Below are 16250 nucleotides of genomic sequence, written 5' to 3'. Positions count from 1 at the left end.
CAGCATTTCTTTCTTCAGACACTGGAGAATCCAGTCAATGCCATTGTCAAATTGTTGCAAGTCCAGTTTTCTTCTAGATTATTGTCCTGGGTTATTTAAAGCACCTGGTTTATTGTGATTTGTGTGTGAGAGATAAATGGTGTTTTCTATGTGTAACAAAATGCAACTGAAGCAGCAACTTGTTCAGTGTGAAAAGGCAAAGTGCTATTGATGGTTTTCAGGGCTCCTGTTCCTTTAATTAAAAGCTTTCTGTTTGCAGCTCCTGCTCATTTTATTCCTTCCTGTTAATCACAGCTGGGGGATTAGTGATAAATAGCCTTTTAATAGCCTCATGAATAGTCTCTGTTAATTGCCCTAGGTTGCAATCCTAACTATGTCTACTCAGAAGTAAATCCTGTTGAAATCAGTAGTGCTTGCTGTCAGGTAAGTGGGGTTAAGACTGCAGCTTTAATGTCTGTTTTTGTTCCCATAGGGAGGAGATGTTTACTCATAGATTTCTTCATTTTGTTTTCCCTTTCCCCTTTTTTTTGTATAGTGAAAGAGTGCTAGTTCATACTTAATTAATTAATAGCAGAAAATTAGTTATTAAAGCATTCTTGCCTAGTGGAAACAGAAAGGCTCTAGTGTGCAGTGTTGGAGGACTTACTGTAGTGTGCAAGTGTCATAACCTGAAGATGAGGTGGGACACCTTGTGGTGGAGGCAGATTGGTGGTGGAGAATTCCCTTCAGGATGAACTGCAGAAAACCTCACCCCAGAAGGTCCTGAGGCCTGGAGGAAGTTCTCTCCCTTCTTTCCCGGCCTCAGAGAATGAAAAATTGGGCAAAATTCCTTTAAATCATAAGAGGTTTCCCTGTTGAGAAGGTGCTAACCACCCCTCACTCAGTGGCTACTTTAATCAACCTTCAGTGAGAGTCAGATCTTTGCTGAAATAACAGCTGGACTTATTCTGCTTGAATGCTTGGTCTGGCCTAGAACTTTACTTTGCTCAGCTCATCCTGCTCCCTGCCTGAATCCCTGCTCTGCTATTCTGACCTTGCTTATAAACTCAGCTTGGAGCAGGATACTGTCCAAGGTCCTTCTTTTTTGCTTGAATTTCTGTTCAGTTCTCCTGGCCTTGCCTGTGAACTTTGCCCGAAACAGAACACAACCTCTGTGTACATTTTGTTGGTTGACTCTCATCAGACAACATGGTGACTCTCTTTTGTAAGGCTCCCACATCCAGGAGTGTTAAATGAGGAGGGGCACTGACACACCCCTGGCCTCCTGGGAATTAAGTTGCTGCTACTTTCGGAAAGAGAGGGGGGAAGAGTGGCGGGGAGGTCAGTGCTGAGCGGGCACCAACTTTCTCACTGTTTTAGCTCTATCACCTTCTGGTAAGTAGCAGTGTCTCTCCTGTTCCTCCTCACTGACCAATTGTGCCCATACCACACCTAGGTCCCTGATCACTGCAGGAGGAATTTGTCAGAGAACCCAGCATTGGACCATGGGTGGCTTCAGGTAGAAGGGGACCCTGCACTCCCATAGAACCAGACAGTTCCTGTTCTTTATTAGAATTGGAGGTGCACCTTTTGCAAGACAAAACTGTTCCTAAGGGGCAACAATAAAGGACTCTTGAGAATCTTGATCAGCATGAATTCAGATGTGAAGGCAGTAAAACCAGATCAATATTTTAAAATATGTGCAAATGTAAAGAGAGAAAAACTTGGTAGGATGACTTTAACAGTGGGTCACTGTCATAAAATTATTTGTAAGTTATAGACACCTTTTCTGATTAGTAGTTTTAATTAAGATGGAAATTAGAGAACAGGAAATATTCTCTTATGCCCACTGTGTCCTCTAACTTTCACTGATTCGGTTAGTTTCAGTTCTGTAACTCCTGCCATAAAAAATAGGGGGGAAACTTAGAAGTGTGGTCTAATGGTTAGAGTGCTGGGCAATGACCTGGGAGACCAGGTTGGAACCCCCACTTCAGCCATGAAGCTCACTGGGTGACCTTGAGCCAGTCAGTCTTTCAGCCTACTCTACTTCATGGGGTTATTGTAAGAATGAAATGGAGAGGGGGAGTGCCATGTACACCACTTTGAGCTCCTTGGAGGAAAGGTGGTATATAAACGTAATAACTATATAAATAAATAAATAACAAAAAATAAGGAGATAATACTGGGTTGTTTCTGATGGGGTTGGGGGGACAAGGCGAGGTCCGCATGGTGCAAGCACACCAGTGGAACCAATCTGGGACTCCTGCTGGCTTGTTTGCACCATGCTGATCTTGATGTCAATGTGCCCCTCCCACTCGCCATCCTGGTCTGCTGCAGCAACTTGACCCTACAGAGGTCAGGTGAGTAGTGTCACCCCACCACATTGTCCACTGCTGCCTCCAAGGTCTCTTCCAACTCTATGAAGTTATGACTGTTATTCTTCAATGTTATCCATGTTTAAATGGATGCAATTATCAATGTAGTTTTTTCCACTCTCTGGAGTAGTTTTATTCTCTGCAGCTGAAATGAGTGAAAATTCCTTTCTCTTCAAAATGTTATTTACACATTTGCTGCAGTATGTATGTGATATGATGATATACTGCCTTCAAGTCGATCCCAACTTACGGCGACCCTATGAATAGGCTTTTCATGGTAAGAGGTCTTCAGAGGGGGTTTACCATTGCCTTCCTCTGAGGCTGAGAGGCAGTGAATGGCCCAAGGTCACACAGTGAGCTTCATGGCTGTGTGAGGATTCAAACCCTGGTCTCTCAGGTCACAGTCCAATACCTTAACCACTACACCACACTGGCTCTCGGTATGTATATATGTAGTTCATGGTAATCTCACTTACCATTTGCCAGGATAACAAGTGGACATTAGCATGTGCTAACAGTTATAAATGTGTAAGTATATTGTGTTCAAAGATGAAATGATTACTATGAAATCTTATAATACAACAGAAATGATATGAGCATTATCTAAGATAAATTTAGATATTATCCAGCCATCAAAGAAATTCTCTGTATGGGAGCTTACATAATTGTAGCTGATAAGATATTAAGCAATTAATGACTTGACATTTTCAATTAGCAACACTGACAAATAAGATATTTCCCTCTGGCCCCAGCAGATGTTGCCAGACCATCAATTTCTTTTACAAAAGAAAGCTTTTATATCACCTTGTCAAGCAAAATAAAGTAACACAAGGACAAATCACTTTAACAGTCTGATGCTCAGGTTAGATGTGGGGGAAAAGAAAATAATAAAACCTCACATCAAATGTCAGTTGCCCCTGGCTAAATAGCTATCTCTAGTCACAGCAGGGTTTTAGACAATGAGGGGATGGAAGAAAAGATAGCGAGGAAAGACTTTTCACTCTAGGAAACTGTCTCAAATCTTCACAAGGTCAGATGCCACAGAAAGGCTATTACATGAAAGCATTATGATATATCAATGTACAGTGAATTCAGAGAAGAACTGAGATCCACAGTCTGCTTATATGGAGGGAAAGGGGTGGGATGGGGGAGAAACTGGTGCCTTAAGTTTTGTAACAATGTTAAAGGTCATTTTCAAGTGCAAGAAACTAAATGAACATCCAGCCACAGTTTTCCAATCAATTTTTATTGGATAGCAATGTAACAAGTAACCTTGGGCCATGAATGGACCCTCAAACAAAAGTACACCTCTGAACATTATTTACTTAATTTAAACATTTCTATGTCACTCTTCAAGCAGTGATTTGCAGAGTGGTTCACAATAAAATAACACAATAACATTAAAGCAATCCAAATACAAGACAATATAAACTAACCAATTAAAAGTAGATGTTAAAAAAGATCCAGAGCTCAAAATGGGGGGCAGAGGAAAGGAGAATAAAAGGGTCTTTGCCTTGATCCTAAAAGACAGCAAAGTAGGCACCAGGTGAACTTCTCTAGGAGAGAGCCCCCCAAATGGGGTGCATCACCAAGAAGCTCCTCTTCTCCTCCCTGACTTATTTCAGAGGGAGGGGACCCAGTAAGAAAAACTAATTGCTGACTGATAACTTCTTATCAGATTTTCAACTGTTAATTTAGTTTCCCAATGCTAGTGTGATCTTTGCTGGATTTTTTTCTGCACATGGAGAAAATCTGTTATCTAGACAATAAAAATGCAAATTACCCTTTCCCCTTATCTTGTGTGATTTGCCTTGTGTGGTTGCTTCAGTAAACATGAAAATGATGCAACTCTACATTGTATACTTATTTTCATGTATATAATTCAAGCAGCTAGCTGAATCTTGTGGGTAATTTAATTAATGTAATATACTCTGTGTTGTATGCTGAGATATAATTATCAGCCCCTACTGAGATGTATACTGCATGTACAAATGAAATAGATGAGCCTAATGAACAAAGATATTTGCATTCCACTGCCATAGTGTGTCATTCTATTCAGCAGATTTTATAGAATTAATTTAATGTTAGTTTCTTTGGAGATGAAAATACCAATTACTCATTTTTGTTGGAGGAAGCATACTTACTTTCCCTCTCCTTCTCTATTGCATAAAAACAACATGCATATGATAAACTTATAATTGAAAATTTGAATTCCTATGTTTTACAATCTTTCAGGGAACAATGTTTCAGGGAACAATACCTATGAAGCCTAACAACTAACAGTGAATGACAAGGCATCCACTGCTGGAGCCCTGCTGTTCCAGCAAGTCTTAGAGAACAAGATGAAAAATGTATAGCGAGAGATGAATTCTCCAATCAGCCATTACGTTAATGAAAAGATTTCTCGGAAGATTAATTCATTCTGTTGTAGAATGTGTATATGCATTGTCAACTAATGTAGAGTTAGCATAAGTTCTAGTTTGGTAATTGGCAATTCCAATTACATATGTGGGATCAATTAAACTTTGCAGTTTAATTCCTCAGCTAAAAGAAGAAGCATAGATGAGCTGTGAAATCAGCAGTACTATCTACAATCATGCCTGTGTTTGCAGTTGTGCTGCTTGAGAGATTTAAGAGAAATGGCTTCAAAAGGAAGAGGAAGGTGGTCAACAACTGGGTTAAGGCTATTAAAGCAAAATCCCTAAACACAGAATGAATTTGAGTTCTGAAGAAGACAGGAATGAAATATGGATGAACCATTTGATTTGGTCTGCTTTTTAAAGCAAACCAACCTAATTTGTACCTCCTGGACTCACAAATGGACGGGAACACAGTGATCCACCTGGCACACTTCTCTAGATTTTTGTGATGCAGTTCTTGGCTCAAAAATTATTTTTGATAGATATGGATTGATGTGATTTGGGCTCTGATGCGTATTGAGTGTCCATCACATAATATGCAGAATAAAAATGATACGTGTAGATGTCAGAGAAGTGATTGTGCTGTCCTTTGAACAGTACTCAGGGATGAGTGATAATTAACTTCAAAAACAAGAAGTTTTAAAATATGTTTTAATTAAATTGCCATTTTGGCAATATAGAACAATTCTTGTCATAAAGAAGAAAATTAATATAAAGGAGAAAATTACTCTTGCTGGTATTATATTGCTGTTCCATATGAGGAAACCTTAACAGTTCACAGCTATTAAGATACAAAGCATTTTCTTCACACATTTCTTCTTCACCTTCACAAATTTCCGTGGGAAACACAGGTGCCATGAAAGTACATGTACATAGTTCCATCCCCCACCTTCAGTGAAAGTGATGTGGTGCTGCAGACTATCTCATCTTCTGCAGGAAAATTCCATTTAGATTGTATGTGTAGCTTAAGTTAGGAAGGGCTGTAGCTAAGTAGTAAAATATATCTTTGTATGGGGAAGGTCCCTGCTTCTCTAAGTAAGGTTGGATCCTCCCTGGGACCCTGAGGCACGGAGCATGAGAAGCAGCCTTTCCCCATTCCACAGAGCCACTCTGTCTCTCTGCTGTCTTCCCCAAGGAGCTTGGGGTGGAGTCTTCCTCATTTTATCCTCATTGTGAGGCAGGTCAGGTAGAGAGATAGTAACTAGCCCAAACATCAGGGCTGAATGTGGATCTCCGTAGTCTGATACTCTAACTACTGTACCACATCGGCTTTCAGTAGATGAATAAATTATAATGGCTATTGGACTACCTTTGTCCAATGTTCTCAGCAATGATGGGAAGCAGTTCTCAAAAACTGCAGACATTATTTATGTATTTATTTGTTAGATTTATTTATTATTAAATTTATCTCCCGCCCTTCCTCCCAGAAGGAGGACGGCAAACAAAAGCAATAAAAACACTTTAAAGCATAATAAAAACAGACTTTAAAATATATTAAAACAAAACATCCTTAAAAACATTCAAACAAAATATCTTTAAAAACATTAAAAAAAAAAGCTTTAAAAACACCTTTTAAAAAAAGGTTTAAAAACATCTTAAAAAGCAATTCCAACACAGCTGCAGACTGGAATAAAGTCTCTACTTAAAAGACTTGCTGAAAGAGGAAGGTCTTCAGCAGGCACCAAAAAGATAACAGAAATGGTGCCTGTCTAATATTGAAAGGGAGAGAATTCCAAGGTGCCACTACACTTAAGGTCCACTTCCTATGTTGTGTGGACCTCCTGCGAAGATGTTATCTGCAGATGGCCCTCGCCTGCAGAGCGCAGTGATTGACATGCTCCTGAGTCCCTTTTTAATGGGAGATGGGAACATTAAAAGCTGCCTTTTAATACTAAGCCACCCTGGGTTCCTGCTGGAAGGAATATATTTGATATAAATCAAATAATAAATAAATAAAAATAAATATAATAAGCCAGGCCATTGGTCCATCTAGTGCAGCCTTTCCCAACTAGTGGGCCACCAGATGTTGTTGGACCACAACTCCCATCAGCCTCAGCCAGCATTGCCAATGGTCAGGAAAGATGGGAATTGCGGTCCAACAACATCTGGTGGCCCACTAGTTGGGAAAGGCTGATCTAGTGCAATACTGCCTATATTGACTGGCAGTAGCTCTGCAGAGCTTCAGGCAACCCCTTACTTTTTTGGAAGCAATGTCCCAGCAGAATGCCTCTGTCTTGAAGCCAATCGGAGTGAAAGGAGGTGGTTTGGCCACTGAGAAGACTCTTCTGAGTAGCTAATACACTCCCCTTTTATGCTGATTGGCTCCCAAGGGCATCTCTTGTTGTGGAAGAAGGCATATGCAGGAAGAATTGAGAAAGGTGGAGACGGCAAGCAAGTCAGCAAGCCAGGGAAAGTGGAAAAGGAGGTAGGGGAGGGGGACACTTGGGCTGAAGGAGGGATCTCTCTCTGTGTCTCTCTCTGCTGTATCGCCTCCAGTTTGTTTGTTAACAAGGATCTTATTCTCAGTCCAGCTACAAAAAAGGGGAGGAGGGAGAAGATGTGTGGTTTTGTTCCAGTCCAAAGCTAGGAACTACAGGGGAAGAGGAGAGAAAGAGTGAAAAAATATGATCAAGGGTGGTGATGGTGGGGAGAAAGTGTGTGTGGGTGATGGTGTTTCAGCTCTTAATGATGTTCTAGATATATGTATTATGCATGGTAAGGTGAAATGCAAATGAATATTTCAGAGAGAGAAGGGGGTGTGGCTGTGCAGAGGCGTGGCATGACTATTATGAAGGGACCCTGCACTTCTAAATTCACCATTACACAACTGCACGGGAGTAATTCATGAAGGGAGGTACAAATGGGTCTGCAAATGATACACACAACTGCCTGACAAAATTAGAAGCATTTACAATCAATATTCTCTGATGTATGGTGGGAAAGGTCTCAAATAACTAATGCCATTATTCTCTTATTCCATTTTTTGTCTAGAATTCTATTAGCATCACAAGTTAATATAGCAGAGATAAATGTGCCCTTCTTTTCTTAGCCTCTGATGTGATATGAATTAGCTTGAACAGAAATAGTTCCAAAAAAGATAAAGAAGTAGTTTGAATAAAACAAGACTTACTATAGAAATAGAGCGTTAGAGCCTTCCACATTTCAGAAGATTCTTTTAAAAAATTATTCGGTTTTCTTCTAAAAGAACAGCATAAATTAACAGAGTACAGGCATTCTCTTTAGCTGTGCTCTGTTGAGATCCCAAGATATGTGTGCTGTAGTTCTGCACACTTTATTTTGTTTTGGTTTTCCCTGGTAATTCTCTTGCTGTCCCTGTGAAAAGTGATTTTCTCACATTTCCTGTGTATATGTGCTTCTTGTTCATTGGGGTTAAAAATTAATGGAACAACAACACTGAATATGCACACCCTTATATGCAAATCCACAAACATGTCTGCACATGCACCCACCCACCAATAGGGATGGGAAAATTTTTTGATTGAGTTCGCATATTAGGCGAAATTGCATACAAAAATGTGTAGATTAGGAGAAATTCACACTAAAATGTTGATGAATTTTCATGAGGATGTTAAATTCCCACCACCAACAACTAATGAAGAAATGTAGAGAACTGAACTTAAAATTGGAAAAAAAGGATTCCAAAGTAGTTGAGGTTGTGCAGTGTTAGAAAAAGGCATCCCTCCTTCCCTCAAACAAACAAACAAACACTAAGGTGTTAATTTAAGATATGCAGACGATATAGTACTAGCAGAAACCAGTAATGATCTGAAATGAATGGTGATGAAAGTTAAAGAGGAAAGCACAAAAGCAGGACTACAGCTGAATGTCAAGAAGACTAGAGTAATGACAACAGAACATCTATGTAACTTCAAACTGGACAATAAGGACATTTAGATTGTCAAGGATTATCAATACTTTGGCACGGTCATTAACAAACATGGAGACAATAGTCAAGATACCAGAAGAAGGCTAGGACTGGGAAGCGCAGCTGTGAGAGAACTAGAAAAGGTCCTCAAATGCAAAGATGTATCACTGAACATGAAAGTCAGGATCATTCAGACCATGGTATTCCCGATCTCTATGTATGGATGTGAAAGTTGGACAGTGAAAAAAGTGGATAAGAGAAAAATCAACTCATTTTGAAATGTGGTGTTGGAGGAGAGCTTTGTGGATACCATGGACCATGAAAAATACAAATAATTGGGTGTTAGAACAAATTAAACCAGAACTATCACTAGAAGCTCAAATGATGAAACTGAGGTTATCATACTTTGGACACATAATAAGAAGACATGATTCACTAGAAAAGACACTAATGCTGGGAAAAACAGAAAAAAGTAGAAAAAGAAGAAGACCAAGCAAGAGATGGATTGATTCCATAAAGGAAGCCACAGACCTAAACTTACAAGATCTGAACAGGGTGGTTTATAACAGATGCACTTGGAGGTCGCTGATTCATAGGGTCGCTATAAGTCGAAATTGACTTGAAGGCACATAACAACAACAACAATTGCTTTCTCTAGATATAGGGACCTTATGGTGAAGGGCAGGCCACAAACATAATAATAAATAATAATATCAATAATTGTGAACAGGAGGCTAGATAAAAATGTATACTTTAAGCATTCTATTAAACAAACAAAATGAAAATAAGCTCAGATAGCAGGCTGACGTTGCTTCCAGAAAACCTATTTATTGAGCATCCATCCTGATTTGTTTGCAGGGAGATTAGATGACAATGGCTATTTATTGAGCATTAAATGAATCTGTATGTGGGAAGGTTAGACAATGTTATGTCAAGCAAATGTTATCCAACACTTTTCAGTACATTTTCCTGTCACTTTCCTTATAGCAACAAGTCCAATTTGAAGGGTGGGGATGGAGCATTGTGCACAAGCTCCAAATCAACTTTAATTGTGCAACTTTACAGGTATGTGATTGAATCCCATCTGAAAATATTGACAGTCTAGAAGCACCGTGAGGAGAACTATAAGAAGCTGGTTCACACAATCATAAGGAACATTATATGAAGGTTAGTACTTATGTAATGAGGTACTTTCACATAAAAATAATCTAGAAGTGGACAGATAATGGGATGAGGTATGGTGTGTTCAAGCTATTCACATTACATTATGTTGCAAATGACTTTCAAAAAACTATTACAGACATACCCCTCTATTTCGGTAATCCTTCAATTTGTAAGGGGGCTTTGGATGCTCATATATTGACAATCTAAAGTCATTTTTTAGGGCCCTGCCTTCCTGTGGAAATGTTATGTCAGAATATATTATCACCATAACTTATCTGTGGATGAACCTCTAAGCACAATCTAGTAGGAACTTATAGTTGCTGATGGAGACGTTACATGGACGATCCATTCTGACCAAACTCCTTGACTTACTGAATAGACCAACTTTGATCAAGGATTCGTTCAAAGTCGTTGTGTGAGAGTTTAGTATGAATTGGCTAAAATGTGGTCTTGCTAAGTCTGTCTAGCTGAGAGTATGGAACCACTGTTGTTGCTTCTATGGATGTAAGAGAGTGATGTCAGAGGTACATGAAATGCAAATAGAAAAACAAAAACAAAAGACAGTGATGATTTCCTATATGCAATACCATACAAACCACAGCAAGATTCCTATGAGTAAGGCAGAATACTCAGCATCCTATAACCAGTCAGGTTTCCTAACCAAAACTAAAAAAAATCCTGGCAGCCAGTCAGCCAAGCTCATAGAAATCCCCATGAAGCACAACCTGACCCAGGGGCTGCAGTTAGTATTGAATGCTGTGGCATGATTGCTGATATTAGCAAGACCCTATCAGCACAGTACCTCTGCTCTGAAATCTGCACTGGTTGCCAATTTGCTACCAGGCCAAGTTCAAGGGGTGCTTTCCATGTTATGGGTGGCACATAGTACTTGTTCTGCTCTTGTAAGAAATAAATCCTTGAGTATGGCAGCACCTAGGCTTTGGAACTCCCTGCCTATTGACATTAGGCAGGCGCCTTCATTGTACTCATTTTGGCACTTGTTAAAAACAGTTTCGTTTAGCCAAGCCTACCCAGGCAAGTAGAAGCTATTATGTTTTTTTATCTGTTTTTAACTCATTGTTGGGTTTGTTATTTTGAATGTTTTTAAATACCTGTCTTTAACTGTCTTTGCCAATAATTTCATTGTTTTAATTCCTTCTATAAACCGCTTTGAGGTTTTTTACAATAATGCAGTATATAAATGTTATAAATAAAATATATAAATAAATTTTGGAGTCGCTGTGGCCCTTACATCTCTTTCCTCTTTAGGAACAAAGGAATCTGCCTTATACTGATTCAGGCCATTTGGTACTATCTAGCTCGGTGCTAATGACATGGACTAGCATTGGCTCTCTAGGCTTCCAGGCAATAGTCTTTTCCAGAGATTGGATTTTGGACCTTTGCATGCAAAACATGTGCCCTACCATTGAGCTACAGCCCTTCACCTGTTTAAAAATTATCTTTTAAAATTGCTATTTTCAATTCACTAATAAATGCACAGAATACCTAGGGCAGATCCACACCATGCATTTAAAGCACATTCAACATACATTTGAAACACATGAATCCCATCACCGAATCATGGGAACCATGGTTTGTTAAGGTGGCGGGAACTGTAACTGTGAGGGGAAAACTACACTTCCCAGAATTCTTTGGGGGAAGTCATGTGCTTTAAATGTGAGTTGGAGGTGCTTAAATGTATTATGTACATTTGTTACTTCACCTTGCCTGCATATAAATCATTTTAATTAATTTTTAAAATGGAAATAAGTTACAAAGTTTACTGGGTGACTATGGGCTACTCATCATCTTTCAGCCTAATCGGTCCCTCAGGGTGAAAACAATAGAGGGGGACCATGACCTCCTTGAGCAAGAAGGGCACACTTAAGATGTAGAGGAAATAATAATGTATAACCATAGTGTGAAATCAGATACATATCAAGACATAGTATGAAGAATTATTAACAACAACAGCAGCAGCAGCAGCAACAGCAACAGCAACAACAAACATCCTGCCCTTCCTCCCAGCAGGAGCCCAGGGCAGCAAAAAAAGCACTAAAAACATTAAAACATCATAAAAACAAACTTTAAAACACATTAAAACAAAACATCTTCAACAAGTTTACTTTAAAAAAGCTAACATCTTCTAAGATTAAAAACATTTTAAAAAAGAAAGTTTAAGAACATATTAAAAAGCAATTCCAACATAGATGCAGACTGGGATAGGTCTCAACTTAAAAGGCTTGTTGAAAGAGGAAAGTCTTCAATAGGCGCCAAAAAGATAACAGAGATGGTGCCTGTCTATTATTTAAGGGGAGGGAATTCCACAGGGTAGGTGCCACCACACTAAAGATCCGTTTCCTATGTTGTGCAGAACAGACCTCCTGATAAGATGGTATCTGCAGGAGGCCCTCACCTGCAGAGCGCAGTGATCAATTGGGTATATAAGGGATAAGACAGTCTTTCAGGTATCCTGGTCCCAAGCTGTATAGGGCTTTGTACACCAAAACTAGAACCCTGAACTTGGCCTGGTAGCAAATGGGCAGTCAGTGCAATTCTTTCAGCAGTGGAATGACATGTTGGCGATACCCTGCCCCAGTGAGCCGTCTCGCCACCACAACTTTCGGACCAACCTCAACGGCAGCCCCATATAGAGCACATTACAGTAATCCAGCCTGGAGGTTACCAGTGCATGGACAACAGTGGTCAGACTATCCCAGTCCAGAAATGGCTGCAGCTGTCTTACCAGCGGAATCTGGTAAAAGGCACTCCTAGCCACGGAGGTCACTTGGGGCTCTTGCAACAATGATGGATCCAGGAGCACCCCCAGCACCTTCTCTTTCAGATGGAGTACGGCCCCATCCAAATCAGGCAACTGACCAATTATCTGAACTCGGGAACCACCAACCCACAGCACCTCCATCTTGCTGGGATTCAGACTCAGTTTATTGGCCCTCATCCAGCCCACCACAGAGTCCAGGCAGGGGTCAAGGGCTTGCACAGTCTCTCCTGATTGAGATGTTACAGAGAAATAGAGCTGGGTATCATCAGCATACAGCTGATACCTTGCCTCAAATCTCCTGATGACCACTCCCAAGGGCTTCATATAGATGTTAAACAGCATGGGGAACAAGATGGTACCCTGCGGCACCCCACAGCACAACTACCAGGGGGCTGAAAGACGGTCACCCAATGCTATTATCTGAGAACAACCTTGGAGATTGGAACCACTCTAAAACAGTGCCCCCAATATATAAGCATGAATGTCAAAGATGCTTATTATTTGCACAACCTGTAAAGATATAGTGCACTCCTGTGCATGTTTACTCAGAAGCAAGTCCCAATGTATTCAATGGGGCTTACTCAAACAGGGAAGCGTGCACAGGACTGCAACCTCATATGATAAGAAATGTCACTCACTCAACCCATAATTCAAAATCATGCCACTTTAAGCTGTTTTGCAAATGTTTTATACTTGTTTCATGATTATTGGATTTTAAATTGATTTATTTTTTATTGTCAGCTGCCTTAGTTTCCAACCCTGCCTCACAGGGTTGTTGGAAAGATTCCATTTACACACACTGTAGATGTAAAAATACATACACCCCATAGAATAGTTTATTGTCAAAACCAGTTGGTAATTGAAAAACGTTTTGTTTTAAAAATCAGTATTAGTTTCCTACCAAATAAAAGCAGTGACACCTAAGTAAGCCCTGCCTAATTGTTTACAAAAAAAACAGGATTGGAAGGGGAGAGAAAGGTTTCCAACACAATCTTTTGCTATGTTCACTGGAAGGTCCCATTGATTCACAGCACAATCCTAACCATGTCAACTCAGAAGTAAGTCCTGCTGAATTCAATGGTGTTTACTCCTAGGTATGTGGAATTAGCATTGCAGCTTTCCTCCCAGAAAAGTGAGTATAGGATTAAAGCTTCATATTGGGAAGGTTTTCACAACAGGCTAGGAATTAGACAAATAAACTGCCCTTTTCAACAGCCCAGAAAAATTTAAACTTGTTTGACTCCTCATAATTAGAAAAGTATAACACATTGTAATGGCATCATATGCTGCAGCATGTACACTTTTTCAAATTTCTGTTCAAAACTTACTTGACAAATAAAATGTACAATATGCTATTTTTGCAAGTAATTAAAAAACCTGCATGTACAATTTTATTATAATCATAACTGAAATTGTTTGCTATGTGTGCATGCCTACCAAGACCCTGCTGTGATCTTCAGTTCTAGATTTCCTGGTTTATTATTGTAGAAAAGCAGTCTTGCTACTGCTGAAAGTGATATATTTACTCAACTTCTGATGTGCAGACAAGCAGGAAAAGGAAACTGTTTTCAAGATTTGCAGTGGCTTCTAGCTATTGCGTACAGGTCAGCAAATCTCTTGTCAATCACAACCCTGACTTCACTTATTGGCAAAACATCTGAAAGGGTGGGGATTAGTGTAGCCAGTACTAACAAAAGTTGCAGAGGAAGGGTGGCTGACATTTTGGTGTATATCTCTTGAACTTAATTTTTTTTTAAATGAAAGCTAAGAGTCCGGAGATTGGGTCACCTGGAAATCCAGAGAGGACCCAAAAAGGCTGGAGACTCCAGGCAAAAATCAGAGACCTGGCAACTCTACTGAGGAGGAAGCAATAGCAGCTATAAGAGTCAGGTAGTGTCTAGCTCCAATGTTTTCCACACAGGTACTAATAAAATACCAGTGATGGCCCAAGGCTTTTTTGTGCCCAAGGGGAAAATTTAAATGGTGTCTGCTATGACATTAAAAATATAATACTAAAACTAAAATAATGTATAACATGCTACTTAATAATGGTGCCCATTTGATGTAGGCCAACTCAGCTTGTCTAATGACAGGTCCAACCTCATGTGCCAACACAGGTTCTCAATCCAGATTCTAGTTATGACAATGAAGTCAATGCCAGAAACAGTTTTTTAACCAAGTATCTAGCAAATTTCATGTATGTGCTGTGAAGCCTACCGACTATTTTAAGGCCTTTCAGGTATCCAATTCATGTGAACCTTATGTTCATTTAAAACCAGATGAAGGGCTAAAATACTGAACCCGATGCATGACCAGTCATGCTTACAAATGTTTTTCAGCTTAAATTTGCTCTATGCTGAATTGGATTCAGTGTCACAGTAGACCATTACCTTTCTTTGTACAGCTCCAAGATATCAAAGACCAGTTCCAGACTTCAGAGATTGCGTACAACAACATATTTATGGTGTATTTTTGATGAGTCTTCGACTTGCTTGACTAATAAAACCCACTCGCTTTTATTTCTATGTCAAAGTTTAAGGTTAAAACAAATAAAGCATTCAAGTTTCTCATTGATCTGGCTGATTGGTTTTGCATGCTGAATAATAAATTGTGTCAGTGACAGTGGTAATCTGAAGATATATTGCACTAATATTCTTCCTCAGTCCTGAACTCTGTAACCAGAAGAAAATGAAAACATTCACTTTTTTTGTGGTGGAAAATGACTGTCTTTGCAACAATAGTATTTGGGAAGAAAAGCATCTGAATTATCATTACCAGAGAATTGTTCTGATTTATGTGGCAGAAAACCCCTCCTGATTTCTGCAGATAAAAACAATTCATCTAGTATGTGTGTGAGAGAGAGAATTTGAAAAGAATACACAATCTCTTCTGTGGCAGGCTTAGGGTTGATTTTACATGCTATGGCTACTATATGGAGACTCAGAAGGGAGTGGCTCAATTAGATTAGCCGACTGAGATATTCCTTCCTCCAGTAACATTACAAACCTCTTGAGAGAAACTAAAAGCCCTCTTCAGGTGTATTTCTCTCACACAGTGGAGGAAAGTAGGTTTGAATGGGCTAGTTCTGCCCCCCCGTCACATCACCATGCCTGTTGCTGCCAGACGTCATGTGCTGAGGGACAAATACCTGCAGCAGGGAGCCTCCTGTTCTCAAACAGGTTCTCTGTAGAACCCTGCATGATGCAGGTTCTAAAGTTTCAGTACTGAGGTTTTTCTTAGCCTTCCTAACTGAGATCCTCCTAACTGAGGGCAATCATTTACTTTAATGCACCATGCACCTAAAAAGGAATGCACCATCAAAAAAGAGGAGAGAAGAGGACACAGATTTGCATAAAATTTGCATATGCATGTGTATGTATTAACACACAGAGAGAAATAATTACTATAATTTAAAAGAAAATACATCTCGACATAGTGGGGAAGATTGTGACCAAGTGACTTGCATGCCTGGACAGGTACAAATGTTGGACAACTTCAAGGTCCTCCCTTCTTACATTTAAAAAAAAACAAAAAACAGACTTGGATCAAACGCCTTTTCAAACAGAGAACTCCTTCAGATTGAGGACTATCTCCTAACAGCCTTTCAAATAGAGGACTATCTTCTGTAAAGTAGGACATGTGGT

At 39.6% G+C, this 16250-nt stretch overlaps 1 long non-coding RNA gene across 1 annotated transcript; it reads left to right on the top strand.

The window, feature by feature from the left end:
- Positions 1-363: 363 nt before the first annotated feature.
- Positions 364-15139, top strand: LOC133378390 (uncharacterized). The gene is made up of 4 exons (XR_009760996.1): positions 364-423; positions 9726-9827; positions 14371-14496; positions 15011-15139. It is a non-coding gene; the product is annotated as an uncharacterized LOC133378390 (long non-coding RNA).
- The last annotated feature ends 1111 nt before the right edge of the window (positions 15140-16250 follow it).

This window comes from Rhineura floridana, chromosome 2 (genome assembly GCF_030035675.1).
Source record: "Rhineura floridana isolate rRhiFlo1 chromosome 2, rRhiFlo1.hap2, whole genome shotgun sequence".
Taxonomy (NCBI): Eukaryota; Metazoa; Chordata; class Lepidosauria; order Squamata; family Rhineuridae; genus Rhineura; species Rhineura floridana.
Note: the sequence above shows the minus strand (reverse complement) of the source record. Positions and strands in the feature narration are given on the sequence as shown.